Source organism: Manis javanica, chromosome 2, assembly GCF_040802235.1.
Source record: "Manis javanica isolate MJ-LG chromosome 2, MJ_LKY, whole genome shotgun sequence".
In the NCBI taxonomy this organism is placed as follows: Eukaryota; Metazoa; Chordata; class Mammalia; order Pholidota; family Manidae; genus Manis; species Manis javanica.
The window spans coordinates 92,665,591-92,687,942 of NC_133157.1; the positions used below are offsets into that span (position 1 = coordinate 92,665,591).

Sequence of the window (22,352 nt, forward strand, 5' to 3'; positions counted from 1 at the left end):
ACACGGAGGCACTGAACAACACACTAGAACAGATGGACCTACTAGACATCTATAGAACTCTATATCTAAAAGCAACAGGATACACATTCTTCTCAAGTGCACATGGAACATTCTCCAGAATATACCACATACTAGGCCACAAAAAGAGCCTCAGTAAATTCAAAAACATTGAAATTCTACCAACCAACTTTTCAGACCACAAAGGTATAAAACTAGAAATAAATTGTACAAAGAAAGCAAAAAGGCTTACAAACACATGGAGGCTTAACAACATGATCCTAAATAATCAGTGGATCAACGACCAAATTAAAATAGAGATCAAGCAATATATGGAAACAAATGACAACAACAACACAAAGCCCCAACATCTGTGGGACGCAGCGAAAGCAGTCTTAAGAGGAAAGTATATAGCGATCCAGGCACACTTGAAGAAGGAATAACAATCCCAAATGAATAGTCTAACATCACAATTATCAAAACTGGAAAAAGAAGGACAAATGAGGCCTAAAGTCAGCAGAAGAAGGGACATAATAAAGATCAGAGAAGTAATAAAATTGAGAACAATATGACGATAGAAAAAAATCAGTGAAACCAAGAGCTGGTTCTTTGAGAAAATAAACAAAATAGATAAGTATCTAGCCAAACTTATTAAGAGAAAAAGTGAATCAACACACATCAACAGAATCAAAAAAGAGAATGGAAAAATCACAACAGACTCCACAGAAATACCAAGAATTATTAAAGACTACTTTGAAAACCTATATGCTAACAAGCTGGAAAACCTAGAAGAAATGGACAACTTCCTAGAAAAATACAACCTTCCAAGACTGACCAAGGAAGAAACACAAAAGTTAAACAAACCAATTATGAGCAAAGAAATTGAAGTGGTAATCAAAACACTACCCAAGAAGAAAATCCCCGGGCCAGACGGATTTACCTCAGAATTTTATCAGACATACAGAGAAGACATAACACCCATTCTCCTTAAAATTTTCCAAAAAAAAGAAGAGAAGGGAATACTCCCAAACTCACTCTATGAAGCCAACATCACCATAATACCAAAACGAGACAAAGACCCCACCGAAAAAGAAAATTACAGACCAATATCCCTGATGAATGTAGATGCAAAAATTCTCAATAAAATATTAGCAAACAGAATTCAAAAATATATCAAAAGGATCATACACCATGACCAAGTGGGATTCATCCCAGGGATGCAAGGATGGTACAACATCTGAAAATCCGTCAACATCATCCACCACATCAACAAAAAGAAGGACAAAAACCACATGATCATCTCCATAGATGCTGAAAAAGCATTCGACAAAATTCAACATTCATTCATGTTAAAAACTCTCAGCAAAATGTGTATAGAGGACAAGTACCTCAACATAATAAAGGCCGTATATGATAAACCCACAGCTACATCATACTGAACAGCGAGAGGCTGAAAGCTTTTCCTCTGAGATTGGGAACAAGACAGGGATGCCCACTCTCCCCACTGTTATTTAACATAGTACTGGAGGTCCTAGCCATGGCAATTAGACAAAACAAAGAAATACAAGGAATCCAGATTGGTAAAGAAGAAGTTAAACTGTCACTATTTGCAAATGACATGATATTGTACATAAAAAACCCTGAAGACTCCACTCCAAAACTACTAGAACTGATATCGGAATACAGCAAAGTTGCAGGATATAAAATTAACACACAGAAATCTGTGGCTTTCCTATACACTAACAATGTACCAATAGAAAGAGAAATCAGGAAAACAATTCCATTCACAATTGCATCAAAAAGAATAAAATACCTAGGAATAAACCTAACCAAAGAAGTGAAAGACCTATACCCTGAAAACTATGATACTCTTAAGAGAAATTAAAAAGGACACTAACAAATGGAAACTCATCCCATGCTCTTGGCTAGGAAGAATTAATATAGTCAAAATGGCCATCCTGCCCAAAGCAATATACAGATTCGATGCAATCCCTATCAAATTGCCAACAACATTCTTCAACGAACTGGAACAAATAGTTCAAAAATCCAAATGGAAACACAAAAGACCCTGAATAGCCAAAGGAATCCTGAGAAAGAAGAATAAAGTGGGGGGGATCTCACTCCCCAACTTCAGGCTCTACTACAAAGCCATAGTAATCAATACAATTTGGTACTGGCACAAGAACAGAGCCACAGACCAGTGGAACAGATTAGAGACTCCAGAAATTAACCCAAACATACATGGTCAATTAATATTCGATAAAGGAGTCGTGGACATACAATGGGAAAATGACAGTCTCTTCAACAGATGGTGCTGGCAAAACTGCACAGCTACATGTAAGAGAATGAAACTGGATCACTGTCTAACCCCATACACAAAAGTAAATTCGAAATGGATCAAAGACCTCATTGTAAGTCGTGAAACCATAAAGCTCTTAGAAAAAAACATAGGCAAAAATCTTCTGGACATAAATATGAGTGACTTGTTCATGAACATATCTCCCAGGCAAGGAAAACAAAAGCAAAAACTAACAAATGAGACTATATCAAGCTGAAAAGCTTCTGTACAGCAAAGGACACTATCAATAGAACAAAAAGGTGCCCTACAGTATGGGAGAATATATTCGTAAATGACAGATCCAATAAAGGCTTGACATCCAAAGTATATAAAGAGCCCACACACCTCAAGAAACAAAAAGCAAATAATCCAATTAAAAAATGGGCAGAGGAACTAAACAGAGAGGTCTCCAAAAAAGAAATTCAGATGGCCAACAGACACATGAAAAGATGCTCCACATCGCTAGTTATCAGAGAAATGCAAATTAAAACCACAATGAGATATCACCTCACACCAGTAAGGATGGCTACCATCCAAAAGACAAACAACAACAAATGTTGGCGAGGTTGTGGAGAAATTGGAACCCTCCTACACTGCTGGTGGGAATGTAAATTAGTTCAACCATTGTGGAAAGCAGTATGGAGGTTCCTCAAAAATGCTCAAAATAGACTTACAATTTGACCCAGGAATTCCACTTCTAGGAATTTACCCTAAGAATGCAGCACTCCAGTTTGAAAAGACAGATGCACCCCTATATTTACTGCAGCACTCTTTACAATAGCCAAGAAATGGAAACAACCTAAGTGCCCATCAGAAGAAGAATGGATAAAGTAGATGTGGTACATATACATAATGGAATATTATTCAACCAGAAGCAGAAAAAAAATCCTACATTTTGCAACAGCATGGATGGAGCTAGAGGGTATTATGCTCAGTGAAATAAGCCAAGTGGAGAAAGACAAATACCAAATGATTTCACTCATCTGTGGAGTATAAGAACAATGGGAAATTTGAAGTAACAAAACAACAGCAAAATGATAGATCCCAAGAATGGATTAACTGTTACCAAAGGGAAAGAGACTGGGGAGAATGGGAGGGTAGGGAGGGATAAGGACATTGAAGAAGAAAGGTCATATTATGATTAGCATGTATAATGTGGGAGGTAGGGGAAAGGGGAGGGCTGTGCAACACAGAGAAGACAAGTAGTGATTCTCCAACATCTTGCTATGCTGATGGACAGTGACTGTAATGGGGTTTGTTGGGGGGACTTGGTGTAGGGGAGAGCCTGGTAAACATAATGTTCTTCATGTAATTGTAGATTAATGAGAACAAAAAGAAAAAAAGGGGGGAATTACTCCCTGATAGGATGAAATTAACTGCCAATCAACAATTAATGCATGCTTTATATATCCTTAATTTTGACCTTATAAAGGGTGTTGGATGATCCACTATGGAAGTACATTTTTCTGATAATATTTCTTTCTCCTAAAAAAAAAAGCAGTTCCTGTGTGGTGGTCTCCAGGAGGTTCTTCACAATGGTATAAAGGTCACATCAATGTGTGGGCAAAGGGTTTGTTTGTGCTTATACAGAGGATTGAAGCCTAATTTGGCTACCCAGAAAACGAATTAAGATACAAGATAAAGAAGAACTTCCACCATCAACATCCTCTGGAAGAGTCATTCAAGAAGATTATCATCAAAAAACTTCAACAAAGATCCTGGCACTGTTGTAGTTGCAGCTGCATTCATCCCACCAGTTCCTGGACTTGCTGTTGGAATGCAGAAGGAGATATCTAAGCTGGTCTGGGCATACAGTAAAACAACAAATTTGACTGGTTCTATATTGCCAGAACTCAACCAAGAATTAGGAGAAGTGCGAGTTGCAGTGCTTCAAAATCTTACTACTATAGACTATCTATTGTTAAAAGAACATATGGGATGTGAACAGTTCCCAGGAATGTGTTGTTTTAATTTTTCTCAAACTCTTCAAACTCAGTTAGACAATATCCATCATATTATTGATAAGTTTTCACAATTTCCTAGGGTACCTAACTGGTTTTCTTGGTTTCATTGGATATGGCTGGTAATTGTAGGTCTGCATTTGTTATGTATCTGTATTTCTATTCTGTTAATCTATGTACGCAATTTAATTAGTAGTTTGTTAAAAACTATACATGCTTATGTTACTCTACAAGAAGTTATGTCAAAGAACAAAAAAACCCTAAAGAATCCACTCCAAAACTACTAGATCTAATATCTGAATTCAGCAAAGTTGCGGGATTCTAAACATACACAAATCTGTGGCATTCCTATACACTAACAATGAACTAGCAGTGCGAGAAATCAGGAAAACAATTCCATTCACAATTGGATCAAAAAGAATAAAACATCTAGGAATAAACCTAACCAAGGAAATGAAAGACCTATATTCTGAAAACTACAAAACACTCATGAAAGAAATTAAAGAAGATACCAATAAATGGAAACACATTTGTGCTCATGGATAAGAATTCATATTGTCAAAATGGCCATCCTGCCTAAAGCAATCTACAGATTCAATGCAATCCCAATCTAAATACCAATAGCATTCTTCAATGAACTATAGCGAATAGTTCTAATATTCATATGGAATCATAACAGACCCCAAATAGCCAAAGCAATCCTGAAAAGGAAGAATAAAGCAGGAGGGATTACACTCCCTGGCTTCATGCTCTACTACAAAGCCAAAGTAATCAAGTCAATTTGGTACTGGCACAAGAACAGACCCACAGACCAATGGAAAAGACTAGACAGCCCAGATATAAACCCACACATATGTGGTCAATTGATACATGATAAAGGAGCCATGGATATACAATGCGGAAATGACAGCCTCTTCAACAGCTGATATTGGCAAAACTGGACAGCTACATGCAAGAGAATGAAACTGGATTATTGTCTAACTCCATACACAAAAGTAAACTCAAAATGGATCAAAGACCTGAATGTAAGTCATGAAACCATAAAACTCTTAGAAGAAAACATAGGCAAAAATCTCTTGAATATAAACATGAGCACTTTTCCTGAATGCATCTCCTTGGGCAAGGGAAACAAAATAAAAAATGAACAAATGGGAGTACATCATGCTAAAAAGCTTCTGTACAGCAAAGGATACTATCAGCAGAACAAAAAGGCATCCTACAGTATGAGAGAATATATTTGTATATGGCATATCTGACAAGGGGTTAACATCCAAAATATATAAAAAAAACTCACATGCCTCAACACCCAAAAAGCAAATAACCCAATTGAAAAATGGATGGAGGATATGAAGAGACAATTCTTCAAAGAAGGAATTCAGATGGCCAACAGACACATGAAAAGATGCTCCACATCGCTAATTATCCAGGAAATGCAAATTAAAACCACAATGACATATCACCTCACACCAGTAAGGATGTCCAACATAGAAAAGACTAGGAAGAACAAATGCTGGCGAGGATGCAGAGAAAGAGGAACCCTCCTACACTGCTGGTGGGAACGTAAAATAGTTCAACCATTGTGCAAAGCAATATGGAGGTTCCTCAAAAAACTAAGAATAGAAATACCATTTGACCCAGGAATTCCACTCCTAGGAATTTACCCAAAGAATGCAGGAGCCCCATTTCAAAAAGACATATGCACCTCTATGTTTATCATAGCACTATTTACAACAGCCAAGAGATGGAAGGAACCTAAGTGTCCATCAGCAGATGAATGGATAAAGAAAATGTTGTACATACACACAATGGAGTATTATTTAGCCATAAGAAGAAAACAAATCCTACCATTTGCAACAACATCGATGGAGCTAGAGGGTATTATGCTCAGTGAAATAAGCCAAGCAGAGAAAGACAAGTACCGCATGATTTCACTCATCTGTGGAACAGAAGAACAAAGCAAAAACTGAAAGAGCAAAATAGCAGCAGACTCACAGAATCCAAGAATGGACTAACAGTTCCCAAAAGGGAAAGGTACTGGGGAGGATGGGTGGGAAGGGAGGGAGGAGGGGAATAAGGGGCATTACGATTAGCACACGTAATGTAGGAAGGGGGCACAGGGAAGGCACTATAGCACAGAGAAGACAAGTACATACTCTATAGCATCTTACTATGCTGATGGACAGTGACTGTAATGGGGTATGTGGTGGGGACTTGATAATGGGGGGAATCTAGTAAGCACAGTGTTGCTCATCTAATTGTATATTAATGATACCAAAAGAAAAAAAGAAAATTAGCTGTATTATACAATGTCTTTTAACAATTGAACTAAGACAATCCTAGTGTATTTTGAGATTCCTAGCATGAGTAGAAGTGAAATGTACACTGCAGAAACCTAGAGGAAGGAAGATGTAAGACCCTTATGCCCAGTGAGGGGGACCCCCATGAGCTGCCTAAGTTAGAAGTGCGTAACTTTCAGCCATAAATTGACCACTGAACAGTTATAGCTAATAAGCCTGTACAAAGAGACAAAGTGGAATAAGAAAAAATAGTCTAAAACATACTTATGTGAATCATATTAACTGTAAATTAAATGCCACAGTTAAAAGGCAGAGACTGTCAGAATGATTTTTCTTTAAAGCAAGACCCAGCTCTTTGCTGCCTAAAAGAAAATCACATTTAATATAAAAATACAAATGAATGACAACTAAAAGGATAGGAAAACACATACCATGGTAACACTAATCAAAAGAAATGTGGAATGGCTATATTAATGTAAGATGATGCAGGTCAGATGAAGAGGAATATTAGCAGTCAAAGAGCTGTTGCATAATAATAAAGGGATTTATTCTCAAAAGATTCAACAATCCTAAACCTTTATATACTGAGTAGTACAGCTTCAAAATAACATAAAGCAAAAACTGATAGAACTATGAGGAGAAATTGACAAATACATAGTTATCCAAAATTTCTACTTTGCTGTTTCGAATACCGATTTTAAAATTAGCACAGATTCCAAGTTAAAATACAGAATACAACTCTCCACCTGTGAGAACAGCCAAAATCCAGAAACTGACACCATCACAAGATGGTAAAGATGTGGAGCATCAGGAGCTTTCATTGATGGCTTGTGGGAATGCATATGGGCAGCCACTCTGGAAGGCAGTTAGGCAGTTTCTTACAAAACTAAACACACTCTTAACCATACAACCCAGCAGTCATTCTCCTTGGTATTTACCCAAAGGAGCTGAAAATAAATACCTACACAAAAACCTAGACAAGGTTATTTATAGCAGTTTTATTAATAATTGCCCAAACATGAAGTAAGCAAGATGGCCTTCAGCAGTTGTCCTTCAGATAAATAAACTGTGACCTTTCCAGACATGGGTATTTCAGTCAGCACTAAAAAGATAGAAGCTATCACTCCATAAAGAGACATTGAGAAACCTTAAATGCGTATCACTAAGTGAAAGAAGCAAACCTGAAGAGGCTATAGACAGTATGATTCCAACTCTTTGACATTCTGGAAAAGAAAAGACCATGGAGACAATAAAGGATCGGGTTAGGGAGAGGGAGGGATGCACAGATGCAGCACGGGGATTTTTAGGGAGTACAGCTGCTCTGTGTGACACCGATGGTGGGTATGCATCTTATGTTTGTCCCCGATGGTGGGTATCATATGTTTGTCCAAACCCACAGAATGCACACCAAAAGGGAACTGTCAATTATGGACCTGGTGGAAATGATGTATCAGTGTAGGTTCACCAATTATAACTTGCAATGAACCTAAATCTGGTAATTGACATATTTAAAAACCTTACTGCTAACGTCATGCTTAATTGCAAAATACAATGTTTTCCCCTAAAGATCAGAAATAATGAAAGGATATGTGGTCTCACCACTTCTAGTCAGCATTTTACTGGATGTTCTAGACCGTATGGTAAGGTAATATGAAGAAATAAAATGGATCCAGATTGGAAAGGAAGTAAAACTGGCTTTATTCACAAATGTCATGTTCTTCTAGTGCATACAGAAAAGCTCCTACAACTAATAAGAGAGTTTAGTAAGGTTTCAGGATACAAGATCAGTATTTAAAATTCAAGGTTATTTCTGTATGTTAACAAGAGGAAAATGAAGTTAAAGAAAAAAACCATTTATAGTAGCATTAAAATGTGAAATATTAAAAATACTTCTCACAAAAAGATGTATGAGATTACTGCCCTGAAAACTGTAAAGTGCTGCTGAGGCAGGTGTATGTAAGAAGACATATATAAACAGAGATACATATTGTATATGGGTCAGGCAACTCAGCTTTAAATTCCCAATCCTCTCCCAAATTCATCCATAGATTTGTCATGAAGACAAGATGATAGCAGGCCTTTTTTTTAATTTTTTAAATGACAGGGTGAGTCTAGCATTTCTATTGAAATGCAAAGAACCTAGAATAGACAAAGCAACTTTGAAAAAAAGGTCTAACACTATCTGATTTCAATACTTTAGTTATAAAGTTAGAGGAATAAAGATCTAACACTATCTGATTTCAATACTTAAGTTATAAAGTTAGAGGAATAAAGATAGTATGATACTGTGTTAACTTAGACATGTAAATCGGTGGAACAGAATAGAGAGTCCAGAAATAGACTAAACATATGCAGTCAATTGGTTTTCAACAGAGGTACCAAAACAATTTAAAGTAGAAAGGGATGGTACTAGAATAATTGTGCAGTCATATACAAAACAAAAATTCAAAAAATTCATCATAGATAAATGTAAGAGCAAAAGTATAAAAGTTGTAGAATAAAAATGGGACAAGTTTTGGTGACCTTGCGTTTAGCAAAGATTTCTTAAATAGAGCAATAAAAGTATTATTTAAATTACTATAACTTCATCAAAACTGAAATCTTTTTCTCGTCAAAAGACCCTGTTGAAAACATGAAAAACCATCCACATACTAGGAAAAAAATTAGAAAATACATAGTCGACAATGGACTTGTATCAGGAATAAAGAAATCTTACAATTGAACTGTGAGAAGAAAAACAACCCAGTTGTTAAAACAGCCCAAAGCTCTGAACACACTTCAAAGAAGGTACACTAATAGCATCCAGGAAATTGAACTTAAAAACTCAGACACCACTACACACCTATTGGAATGGCTAAAATTAAAATGACCACAGCAAGTTTTGGCAAGTATGTGGAGTAACTAGAATTCTCATATAATGCTCTTAGCGATGTAAGATGGCATAAACATTTTTAGAAAATAAGTTTGGTGGCCCCTCTTCAAAAATTAAGTGTGCATCTACCATTACCCAACCATTCCACTCCTATAAACTTACCCAAAATATGAAAGCATACGTCCAAAGTCTTGTGTGTGAATGTTCATAGCAGGTTTCTTTGTTTTAGACAGAAAGTGGAAGCCATCCAAATTTCCATCAATGTGTTTTGGATACACAAATTGTAAGGTATCCATGCAGTAGAACACTACTTAGCAATGACAATGGGTGAATCTCAAAATAGTTATGTCGAATGAAACAAGTCTTACACAAGAGTATATATATGTGATTACATTTATATAAACTGTAGAAAATGCAAACTTTCCTATATAGGGAGAGCCTGTCAGTGGTTGCCACGAGACAGGATTGGGTGTTTGGCAGTCAGGCAGGTGTAGATTACCAAGGAAGGGTCTTAGGGGCCCTTTTGGGGGTGATAGATACACTCATTTTCTTGATTGTGGTCATGGCTTGACAGGTATACTTTAAATGTATGCATTTTAATTTTTGATCATCTCTACTATCACATTTGGATAGGGCTGCCTCTTTGATGTTCAGAGTAGGAGGGTGGCTGTTTGGAATGACACATCTAAATCACATACCAAACGATTCCACAATACCAATGGTCTGAGCCAAGTAGGAATGTTGTACAATCTGGACCTTTCCTCAGAGGTGAAGTCATCTCAGGGAGGACTTTGGGACCAGGCTGTATGGTAGATTGTAAAGTGAAATGTTATCATTCCCCACCGGGGAGAAGAGCTATGCAGGCTGCAGAGGCCCCTGCCAGCTGGACAGCCCATGCCATGAAGATGTTGTGCCTCCGTTCTCACCTGTATTAGCAAGATCACCATAGCCCCTTAACCACAGCCAGGAAGAGCTCAAAAAAAAAAATAAAAAACAATGTGAGCCTGGTTCTCATGTCCTTTGTGGAATTCTTTAGGAAAATGAGTAGCAGCAGTCCTAGTCCCTGCCTGCTCTTGGATGGACAGCAGCAGCATGTGCAATCTGTTTTTTAAGACACTAACCAGACGCATCCTTGACACACTGCTTGGATACACTGGTAAATGTCACTTTTCTGCACGCACCCATTGTTGAAAAAAAGTTTATAAACTGTTCCCAGATAGTGGCTCTCTCAAATGGACTGTCGTGATGGGCCAGTAAGACTCTGAATTAACTCTATCCTTCTTAAAACAATAGGCTTACTGGCTTCAGTTGGCAGCAGTAGCTTTGATCAAGGATTAATAGGAAATTAGGGACCAGGGACCAGATTTGGCCTGTTGCTTGTTTTTGTATATCTACAAGTTAAAAATTGTTTTTGTATTTTACAATACATATTTTAACATTTAAAAGAATATTTCATGACAGATTAAGGTATATGAAATTAAAATTTCATTATCCATACATAAGGCTTTATTGGAACAGCCATACTCATTAGTGTTTATGGCTACTTGGGCACAATGGCAGAGTTGGGTAGTCATGACAGAAACTAACAGTGTGGCTGCAAAATCTAAAATAGTATGCAGCCAAAGTTTACCAACCCATAATTTATAGGGTGATTTGCCCCCTGGGGACATTTGGTGATGTCAGGATACATTTTCAGGAGTCACAACTGGGAGAAGCAATCCAGGCTCCCAGGACGTAGAGTCTAGGAATGTGCCGCTAAATGTCTTACAGTGGTTACAGCAGCCTGTCACAACAAAGTATTAGTCCACCCAAAACATCGGTAGTTTTCAGTTCAAGAAACCTGGTTTAGAGAAATAGAGTTACTGATGGCTTTTTAATCAGGAGTTGTTTGCAGGAAAAATTAATGAATTATAGCTAGATAGGGTCTTTAAATGGTTACTTATAAAGGAATCATCATTTCCATATGGTAATCTCTTTTCCAAGATTTTTCTCCTGACTCCAAGACATTCTTTTCTTTTGATCTGTTTCCAGTCTCATGCAGATGCTTTTGTGATCAGAAGTATATGTTCCTTGATTTTTGACCCCACTTTCAGATTGCAGTTCTGTTGCACTCAGATGATGCTTTTATTTCCTTGTAATCTATTTTCTAGCCTAGTAGTTCACAATGGTTCATCACTGTATAGAACTCATCTTTGGAATGAAGCTTTGAGGTCTTCTACTTTTCGAGTAATGGGAATTCTTTATCTTCCACACAGCTCTGTCACAAAGGCCTTCTTTGATTGGGTTGTTGTCTGCATATAGCCCCTGAGAGATGTAAAGATGAAAGCCATGTTCACAGTTTTCTCTCTCTAGAGTTTGTAATCTTTTTCTATCAATGCTTTTTAAGATGTGATTAAATTTATAAAAATCGTACATATTTTTTTAAAAACTCAAAATGATATATACATGTGTAAGGCAGAAAAGACTAAGCATAATTCATAATTTAATAGAAGGGTAGGCACACTTTTTCTTCACGGTTCAGAGGGTAAATATTTTTGGCTTTATGGGCCAACAGCCTCTTGAAACAACTCAACTTTGTTCTTGTAGCCCAAAAATAGCTGTAGATAATAAGTAAACAGATGGGCATGATGATGTTATGATAGTACTTTGATTAGAAGACAGGATTTGGCCTGTGGGCATAGTTTCATGATCCCTAGTTGAATGTATCCTTCATGACCGCTTCTAACCATACATGAACATATATTTAAACATAAGTGAAATCTTTCAGTATATGATATGCTGCAACCTATTTTCTTTCCACTCACTAATAAAGGGTAGCATGTGGAATGTCAGTGTGAATAAGTCAGTCTGGTCTGTATGCTCTATTTTCACTCCACAAGTTATTTTACAATTTGGAGATAGGTATTTAATTTTTTCCAATTTTTAGTTATTCTAAACATTCGTGTGCATATATCTCATGGAAGTATTTTTATGTTCTTAATTTTACTTTTTAACTTACAAATAATGTAATAATAGATACTATTGTTTTTAAACTATTATCCTTTAGATTTTTTATATAATTTAATATTTATAAGTCACTTTGGTCATGTTCATTAATATGTTTTGAGTCTATGTTGTGAATATATGCAAATTTAGAATTGTTATATCTTTAGTGCTTGCATCAATAGGTACACTAGTAGTGTTTTTGCTATAAGATCTACTTCGTCTAGTAATATAGTTTTCTTTTGGTTAATGTCTGCTTAATAAATTTTTTACATCTTTTTTTAAACTTTATAATAGTCTTATATTTTCAATATACCTTTTATTATTACACATTGTGTGTTTTTAAAGCAGTTGGACAATCTTTGCCTTTTAATTAGAACATTTAGCCTATTTATGTTTAATGTAACATGATATGTTTTGGTTTAAATCATTTTCTGACTATTTGCTTTGTATTTGTCCTGCTTATTCTATGTTCTTTTATTCCATTCTTGCTTGCATTTTAATTCATTGCTTAATTTTAATTATCCTATTAGTAATTATATACTTTTTACTATTTTGATCTTTGTTGAGATTACAACATAGATCCTTGACTAAAGTTACCTTATCCTGTCATCCTGGCACATATTGCTGCTCTTGTCATACATTTTAATTCTTCATATATGTTAAACCCTCAAAGGCTTTACATCAAGTGTCTCAACCTTAGAACTATTAACATGTGGGTGGGATAATTCTTTTTTGTGGGGAGCTGTATTTAGTGGCATCCTTGTCCTCTACCCAGTAAATGCTACCCACACCTTCCCTTCAGTTATGACAGTAAAAAATTTCTCCAGCCATTACCAAGTGCTTCCTGGGAAATGGAGGGAATCACCATGCCCCGATCAGAGAACCACTAATATAGACTTTACTAAACATTTATCATTTTTTTCCTCCTCATTCCTTCCCACATTTTCAATCCTCCATGGAATTATTGTCTTTCTGATTGAAGAATACCTTTTAGTAATTCCTTTAGTGTAGGAGTAGTGATGCCTAATTATTGTATTGTTTATCTGAAAATGTTTATATTTATGTTATTCTGAAAGGATGTATTTGTTATAGGTTGACAGGTGTTTTCACATTTTGCAGATTTTATTCCAGTGTCTTCCTGTTCCCATAGTTTCTACTGAGAAGTTATCTGTCAATCCATTGCTCCTTTAAAATTAAGGTTTTTTTCTGGATGCTTTAAAGATGTTCTCTTTGGCTTTCATTTTCATCTGTTTCACTTTTTTTATATAAATATGACTGTCTACTTTTTAAATCTGTTTGGGATTCCGAGCACCCCTTGATCAAATTTGGAAATTGCTTAGCCTTTATCTCCTCAGATAGTTCTTTCCCACTTTGTCTCTCCTCTTTCTTTTAAGAACTGCTGTTACAGATATGTTGGCCATCTCATATCTTTGATGTTTGTTTCCCACTCTTGTATTTTTCATTCTTCTGGCATTCTGTGTTTCACCCTGGTTCTTTGAACCTATCATCCAGTTCAGTAATTATCTCTTCAGCTGCAGGTTATCTGCTGTTAAATCCATTCACTGACTTACTTGTTATTGTGCTTTTTTTAGTTTTCTAGTTGGTTCCTCTTATTTCTGATTCTCTATTGAAATTTCCAAACTTATTTTTTACTTTTTTGAACATGTTAATTATATTTATCTGAAGACTCCATGTTCTGGACCCTCTATATGTCTATTTCTATTATCTGTTATTTCTTAAGGTTTTTAGCCACGTCACTCTTTCTTCATATGCCTGAGGGCTTTTAGTTAAGTGCCAGACATTGTATATGAAAAATTATGTAAATACTTTAAAGCCTGGGACAATATATATATATATATATATTTTTTTTAGGCTTTTTTAAAATTAAGGTATGATTGATATACACTCTTATGAAGGTTTCACATGAAAAACAATGTAGTTACTACATTTACCCATATTATCAAGTCCCCGCCCTTACCCCAATGCAGTCACTGTCCATCAGTGTAGTAAGATGCCACAGATCCACTATGTGCCTTCTCTGGACTACACTGTTCTCCCCGTGATCCCCCACACCATCTGTACTAAACATAATACCACTCAATCCACTTCTCCCTCCCTCCCCACCTGCCCTTCCACACCCCTTCCCTTGGTAACCACTAGTTTACTCTTGGAGTCTCTGAGTCTGCTGCTATTTTGTTCCTTCAGTTTTGCTTCATTGTTATACCCCACAAATGAGGGAAATCATTTGGCAATTGCCTTTCTCTGCCTGGCTTATTTCACTGAGCATAATGTCCTCTAGCTCCATCCATGTTGTTGCAAATGGTAGGATTTGTTTCTCTCTTATGGACGAATAGTATTCCATTGTGTATATGTACTACAGCTTCTTTATCCATTCATCTAGTGATGGATGCTTAGGTGGCTTCCATTTTTTGGCTATTGTAAAAAGTGCTGCGATAAACATAGGGGTGCATATGTCTTTTTGAATCTGAGAAGTTGTAGTCTTTGGGTAAATTACAAGGAGTGGGATTCCCGGGTCAAATGGTATTTCAATTTTCAGTTTTTTGAGGAACCTCCATATTCCTTTCCACAATGGTTGAACTAGCTTACATGCCCACCAGAAGTATAGAATGGCTTCCCTTTCTCCGCATCCTCACCAGCATTTGTTGTTCTTAGTCTTTTCGATATTGGCCATCCTTACTGGTGTGAGGTGATATCTCATTTTGGTTTTAATCCCTGATTATTAGTGATATGGAGCATCTTTTCCTGTGTCTGTTGGCCATTTGAATTTCTTCTTTGGAGAACTGTCTCTTCATATCCTTTGCCCATTTGTTAATCAGGTTATTTGCTTTTTGGGTGTTGGGGCATCTAAGTTCTTTATATATTTTGGATGTTAACCCCTTGTCGAATATGTCATTTACAAATATATTCTCCCATACTGTAGGATGTCTTTTCCTTCTGCTGATGGTATCCTTTGCCATACAGAAACATTTTAGCTTGATGTAGTCCCATGAGTTCACTTGTACTTTTGTTTCCCTTCCTCAATGAGATGCGTTCAGGAAGTTGCTCATGCTTATATTCAGGAGATGTTTGCCTATGTTGTCTTCTAAGATTTTTACGGTTTCATGACTTATATTCAAGTCTTTAATCCATTTTGAGTTTACTTTTGTGTATAGGGTTAAACAATAATCCAGTTTCATTCTCTTGGATGTAGCTGTCCAGTTTTGCCAACACTAGCTGTTGAAGAGGCTGTCATTTCCCCATTGTATATCCATGGCTCCTTTATTGTATATTAATTGACCGTATATGGTTGGGTTTATATCAGGGCTCTCTAGCCTGTTCCATTGGTCTATGGGTCCATTCTTGTGCCAGTATCAAGTTACCTTGATTACTGTGGCTTTGTAGTAGAGCTTGAAGTTGGGGAGCGTACTGCCCCCAGCTTTATTCTTCCTTCTCAGACTGCTTTGGCTATTCGAGGTATTTTGTGGTTCCATATGAATTTTAGAAAGATTTTCCATAGTACGTTGAAGAATGTTGTTGGTATTTTGATAGGAATTGCATTGAATCTATAGATTGTTTTAGGCAGGATGGCCATTTTGACAATATTAATTCTTCCTATCCATGAACATGGGAAGACGTTCCATTTATTGGTATCTTCTTTAATTGCTCTTAAGAGTGTCTTGTAGTTTTCAGTGTATAGGTCTTTCACTTCCTTGGTTCAGTTTATTCCTAGTGATTTTATTCTTTTTGATGCAACTGTGAATGGGATTGTTTTCCTTACTTCTCTCTCTGCTAGTTCATCGTTAGTATATAGGAATGCCACAGATTTCTGTGTATTAATTTTGTATCCTGCAGCTTTGCTGAATTCAGATATTAGTTCTAGTATTGGAGTGGAGTCTTTAGGGTTTTTTATGTACAATATCATATCATCTGCAAACAGGGACAGTTTAACTTCTTCCTTGCCAATCTGGATTTCTTTTATTTCTTTGTGTTGTCTGATTGCCGTGGCTAGGACCTCCAGAACTATGTTGAATAAAAGTGGGGAGAGTGGGCATCCTTGTCTTGTTCCTGATCTTAAAGGAAAAGCTTTCAGCTTCTCACTGTTAAAGTACGATGTTGGCTGTTGGTTTGTCATATATGGCCTTTACTATGTTGAGGTACTTGCCCTCTATACCCATTTTGTTGAGAGTTTTTATCCTGAATGAATGTTGAATTTTGTCAAATGCTTTTTCAGCATCTATGGAGATGATCATGTGGTTTTTGTCCTTCTTTTTGTTAATGTGGTGGATGATGTTGATGGATTTTCAAATGTTGTACCATCGTTGCATCCCTGAAATAAATCCTACTTGATCATGATGGATTATCTGTTCAGTGTATTTTTTAATTCGTTTGCTAATATTTTGTTGAGTATTTTTGCATCTTTGTTCATCAGGAATATTGATCTGTGATTTTCTTTTTTGGGGTGTCTTTGCCTGGTTTTGGTATTAGAGTGATGCTGGCCTCATAGAATGTGTTCGGAAGTATTCCCTCTTCTACTCTTTAGAAATCTTTAAGGAGGATGGGTATTGGGTCTTCACTAAATGTTTGATAAAATTCAGCAGTGAAGCCATCTGGTCCCAGAATTTTGTTCTTAGATAGTTTTTTGATTACCAGTTCAATTTCGTTTCTGGTAATTGGTCTGTTCAGATTTTCTGTTTCTTCCTTGGTCAGCCTTGGAAAGTTGTATTTTTCTAGAAAGTTGTCCATGTCTTCTAGGGTATGCAGTTTGTTAGCATATAATTTTTCATAATATTGTCTAATAATTCTTTGTATTTCTGTGGTGTCCGTAGTGATTTTCCTTTCTCATTTCAGATTCTGTTTATGTGTCTAGTCTCTCTTTTTTTCTTGATAAGGCTGGCTAGAGATTTCCTATTTTGTTTATTTTCTCAAATAACCAGCTCTTGCTTTCATTGATTCTTTCTATTGTTTTATTCTTCTCGATTTTATTTATTTCTGCTCTAATCTTTATTATGTCCCTCCATCTACTGACTTAGGGCCTCATTTGTTCTTTTTCTAGTTTAATTAATTGTGAGTTTAAACTGCTTATATGGGATTGTTCTTCCTTCCTGATGTGGGCCTGTACTGCAGTATACTTTCCTCTTAGCACGGCCTTTCCTGCGTCCCACAGATTTTATGGTGTTGAATTATTGTTGTCATTTGTCTCCATATATTGCTTGATTTCTGTTTTTATTTGGTCATTGATCCATTGGTTATTTAGGAGCATGTTGTGAAGCCTCCATGTGTTTGTGAGATTTTTCATTTTCTTTTCATAGCTTTGTGGTCTGAGAAACTGGTTGTTACAATTTCAATCTTTTTGAATTTACTGAGGCTCTTTTTGTGGCATTGTATATGATCTATTCTTGAAAATATTCCATGTGCTCTTCAGAAGAATGTCTATTCTGCTGCTTTTGGGTGTAGAGTTCTGTAGGTGTATGTTAGATCCATCTGTTCTAGTGTGTTGTTCAGTGCCTCTGTGTCCTTACTTATTTTCTGTCTGGTTGATCTGTCCTTTGGAGTGAGTGGTATGTGTTGAAGTCTCCTAGAATGAATGTATTGCATTCTATTTCCCCTTTTCATTCTGTTAGTATTTGTTTCACATATGTAGGTGTTCCTGTGTTGGGAGCATAGATATTTATAATGGTTATTATCTTCTTGTTGGATTGACCCCTTTATCATTATGTAATGTCCTTCTTTGTCTCTTGTGACTTTCCTTGTTTTGAAGTCTATTTGTCTGATATAAGTACTGCAACTCCTGCTTTTTTCTCCCTTGTAGTTGCATGAAATATCTTTTTCCATCCCTTCACTTTTAGTCCATGTATGTCTTTGGGTTTAAAGTGAGTCTCTTGTAGGCAGCATATAAATGGGTCTTGTTTTTTTATCCATTCAATGACTCTGTGTCTTTTGATTGGTGCATTCAGTCCATTTACATTTAGGGGGATTATCGAGAGGTATGTACTTATTGCCATTGCAGGCTTTAGATTCATGGTCACCAAAGTTTCAAGGTTAACTTCCTTACTATCTAAGAGTCTAACTTAACTCACTTAATATACTATTACTAACACAATGTAAAGGTTCTTTTCTTTTTCTCCTCCTTTTTCTTCCTCCTCCATTCTTTATAAATTAGGTATCATATTCTGTACTCTTTGTCTATCATTTGATTGACCTTGGGGATAGTTAATTTAATTTTGCATTTGCTTAGTATTTAACTGTCTACTTTCTTTACTGTGGTTTTATTACCTCTGGTAACAGCTATTAAACCTTAGGAACACTTCCATCTATAGCAGTCTCTCCAAAATAGGCTGTAGACATGGTTTGTGGGAGGTAAATTCTCTCAGCTTTTGCTTATCTGGAAATTGTTTAATCCCTCCTTCAAATTTAAATGATAATCTTGCCAGATAAAGTAATCTTGGTTCCAGGCCTTTCTGTTTCATTGCATTAAATACATCATGCCACTCCCTTCTGGCCTGTAAGGTTTCTGCTGAGAAGTCTTATGTTAGGCTGATGGGCTTTCCTTTGTATGTGATCTTATTTCTCTCTCTGGATGCTTTTAACAGTCTGTCACCATTGATCTTTGCCATTTGAATAACTGTTTAACTTGGTGTTGTCTTCCTTGGGTCCCTTGTTTTGGGAGATCTGTGGATCTCCATGGCCTGAGAGACTATTTCCTTCCCCAGATTAGGGAAATCTTCAGCAACTACCTCCTCAAAGACACGTTCTATCCCTTTCTCTCTGTCTTCTTCTTTTGGTATCCCTATAATACGAATATTGTTCCGTTTGGATTGGTCACATAGTTTTCTCAATATTGTTACATTCTTAGAGATCTTTTTTCTCTCTGTGTCTCAGCTTCTTTGTATTCCTCTTCTCTGGTTTCTATTTCACTTATCGTCTCCTCCACCATATCCATCTGCTTTTAATACCCTCCATTGTGCTCTTCAACGATTGGATCTCCAACCGGAATTCATTCCTGCATTCTTGGATATTTTTCCATACCTCCATTAGCATGTTAATGATTTTTATTTTGAACTCCCTTTCAGGAAGAGTCATGAGGTCCATGTCATCTTTCTCCACATTTATCTTAATTTTACTCTGTACCAGGTTCCTTTGGCATTTCATATTTGTATATGGTGCCCTCTAGTGTCCAGAATCTCTACTGTCTGCAGCTGCTCAGCCCCTGAAGCAATGTCTGGGGTTGCAGGGGAGTGGGATTGGTCCATGGGGGAGGAAAGAGCTGTTTCCTGCGTTCCGGCTTTTCTGCCTGTCTCCACAGCCTTAAACAGTTGATCAAGCACACAGATATAAGCTTTTGTCCCAGAGCAGCTGGATATGGATCTCTGCTTTCCACAAGCAGCTGGGATCCCAGTCTCCCCAGAAACTCCGCCTGTCCCAGCTTTCCAACCCCATAATCACAAGAGTATTATGAAACACCATGAAATGTAGGTTTGTGCTCCCAGAGCAGATCTCTGGAGCTAGGTATTCAGCAGTCCCAGGCCTCCATGCCGTCCCCCACTCAGTTTGTCTTCTGCCAGTGAGCTGGGGTGGGGGAAGCACTTGGGTCCCGCCAGGGCACAGCTTTGGTACATTACCCAGTTCCGTGAGGTCTGCTCTTATCTCCAGGTGTATGCAATCTGGTGCAGGCCTCATTCCTGTTGCTCTCTCAGGATTAGTTGTATTAATTATATTTTCATAGTATAATACGGTTTTAGGAGGAAGCCTCTGTCTCACTTCTCATGCTGCCATCTTTAATCCTCCCTGGGATGATATATTTTTTATCTCAAGAGGATTTATATCGGCTTTGGGCATGAGGTTAAGGGCACTACCAGCAACAGACTGAGTGATTTGAAGCTAAACTTTGCTATATCCAGTTAGCAATTACACTCTGGTTCCCAAATCAAAGCCTAGTGATTTCTCTGGCATTGCTTTTCCCACAGACAGTTCCATGTGCACTCTCTCCTTGCTATAATAGGCAGCCCTGTTTCTTGAGCTTTGTTCCTCCTTTGCCTCAGGAGGCTGTTGTGAAGCTACACTAAACTTCACAGCCACCTCTTCTGTATCCACAAGGCCTCCAGAAGAAAAGTTGCTCCAAACCTTTTTGGGTTTCAGTCCTGTCCCAAATTTTGACCCTGTTATTTTTCTTTTCTAATTATTCCAAGTGAGTTGGTAGGTCTGAATCACCTAATCCACCATTACTAGAAACATAAGTTCCCTCTGGTTAATTTATTTCCTGCTGAAATATGTCCTCTTTCTAAGAGAATGATGTGGGTTTTAAAAATTTCTAACAACTTATATGTCGGAAAATATTCTGTTTAGTTGGAAATATAATTAGAATTTCAAAGTCATTTTCCTCCAATACTTTGTAGATACTGTTCTGTTAGTTTCTGATGAGAACTTTACTTTGAATCTGATTCTCATCTATTTGTAAAAAATATTTCCCTTTTTATATACTGTTTTCAGATTTTTAAAATTCATGTTTAATATTCAGAAGTTTATAAAGTGTAGATTGTTTTTTGAACTTTCATCATTTAAGTGCTTCACTTTTCACAAAGCCCTCTGCCCCTCAGTTCTCACCTGCACCTGTTAAAGGCTGCATCTTCCCTCTTCAAACCCATTCCTGTCTTCTCTCCACCTTGGAAGGACTCCCATTTCTGTCTCACCAGAGTTCCCCTTATTTCCTGGTGCTGCCATAGATTCACATGTGTATTTGCTTATAATGGATCGTCTGTTACTTCTGGGGATTTGGTGAGAGGACAAAGGCTGTGGTGTCTGCTCTGGATGCCCTCTTGAGCCTCAGAGCTCTTTCTATGACTTCATCCTCCAGAATCGCCCTCTAGGCAGGTCTCACTGGGATCATATTCTGAGTTGCCACCACTTAACCTTAGCTGAACAAACAGCAGCATCTGGGTTATCTTCATCAGATAACCTTAGCATGTGGACTTTTGTTAATTACTGCAGTAATTTCAAAACCTTTATTGTAGGTCATTGAAATGAAACTATTTTAGAACAACTTTTTGTAATCTAGTTTTAGAAAAATGAGCATGCCAAATGTAAGGAAAAAGCAGGTCCTTTATCTGATTGGCAGCTGAAACTGTAAAGGTTAGTTTGAGAGCAAGCTAACCTGTCAGGAAGGAGTGGTAATGGTAGCAAGTGAGGTGGTGGAAGGTGAATCTGTGGAGTGGCTGGCCAGGGAAGCTGTCTGGTGAGGGCCAACGTGCTACACTTTACACAAGACATGCACCTGCAAGTGGCCTTGCTTTGACAGTTGTATGTGCAGACTGTCTTCCTTGCTATGGTGGGCAGAAATTAGGAGCAGTCAGGCCAGGGCCTGTGGGCTCCAGGGATAAAGTCCTGTGAGGGTCTCAGGCAGCCTGCTGTCTCTGGTCCTCCTGTTAGCACTTACTCTGCAGTACGTTGCTGAGCTCACCCCTCTCCCAAGGTCCCTACCCTGGAAGTCATCGTCCTTGGTCTTTCTCTTCCCCCTGCCCTCCCCCAAAAATTGGCTCACTTTCACTTATCCAAAAATCTGAATAGATATGTAGAGAAATAAATTTCCATCTTAATTTTAACAAAATCAGAATCTAAATAGTCTCATTGAAATTTTTAGATCATTTTTATGAAATGGTCTCTTAATACTGATTTTACAATTACTGCTTAGTCTTCGTTATTTTCAGCAGTTTATAGAATTTTGCATTGCATTTAATATTTACTTCAAGAAGCAACTTTTCAGATAAGTGAATATGTTCCTAGTGATAAAATTTTATGGTACTCTAATCACAGTAGGTATCATTTTAATCAAGATTTTTCTAGCACTTACTGTGTTTATCCAAACATTAAATATAATCTGTAAATTTTGGCTAACTTATTGTTCTTCT

General features: G+C 37.1%; 2 protein-coding genes across 5 annotated transcripts in view; one reads left to right on the plus strand and one right to left on the minus strand.

Moving 5' to 3' along the window:
• Positions 1-22,352, plus strand: part of CENPP (centromere protein P) — a 274,606-nt gene that overhangs the window by 213,897 nt on the left and 38,357 nt on the right. The window lies entirely within an intron of this gene.
• ECM2 (extracellular matrix protein 2) overlaps positions 1-22,352 on the minus strand; it is an 87,799-nt gene that overhangs the window by 27,698 nt on the left and 37,749 nt on the right. The gene's annotated exons all lie outside the window — the stretch shown is intronic.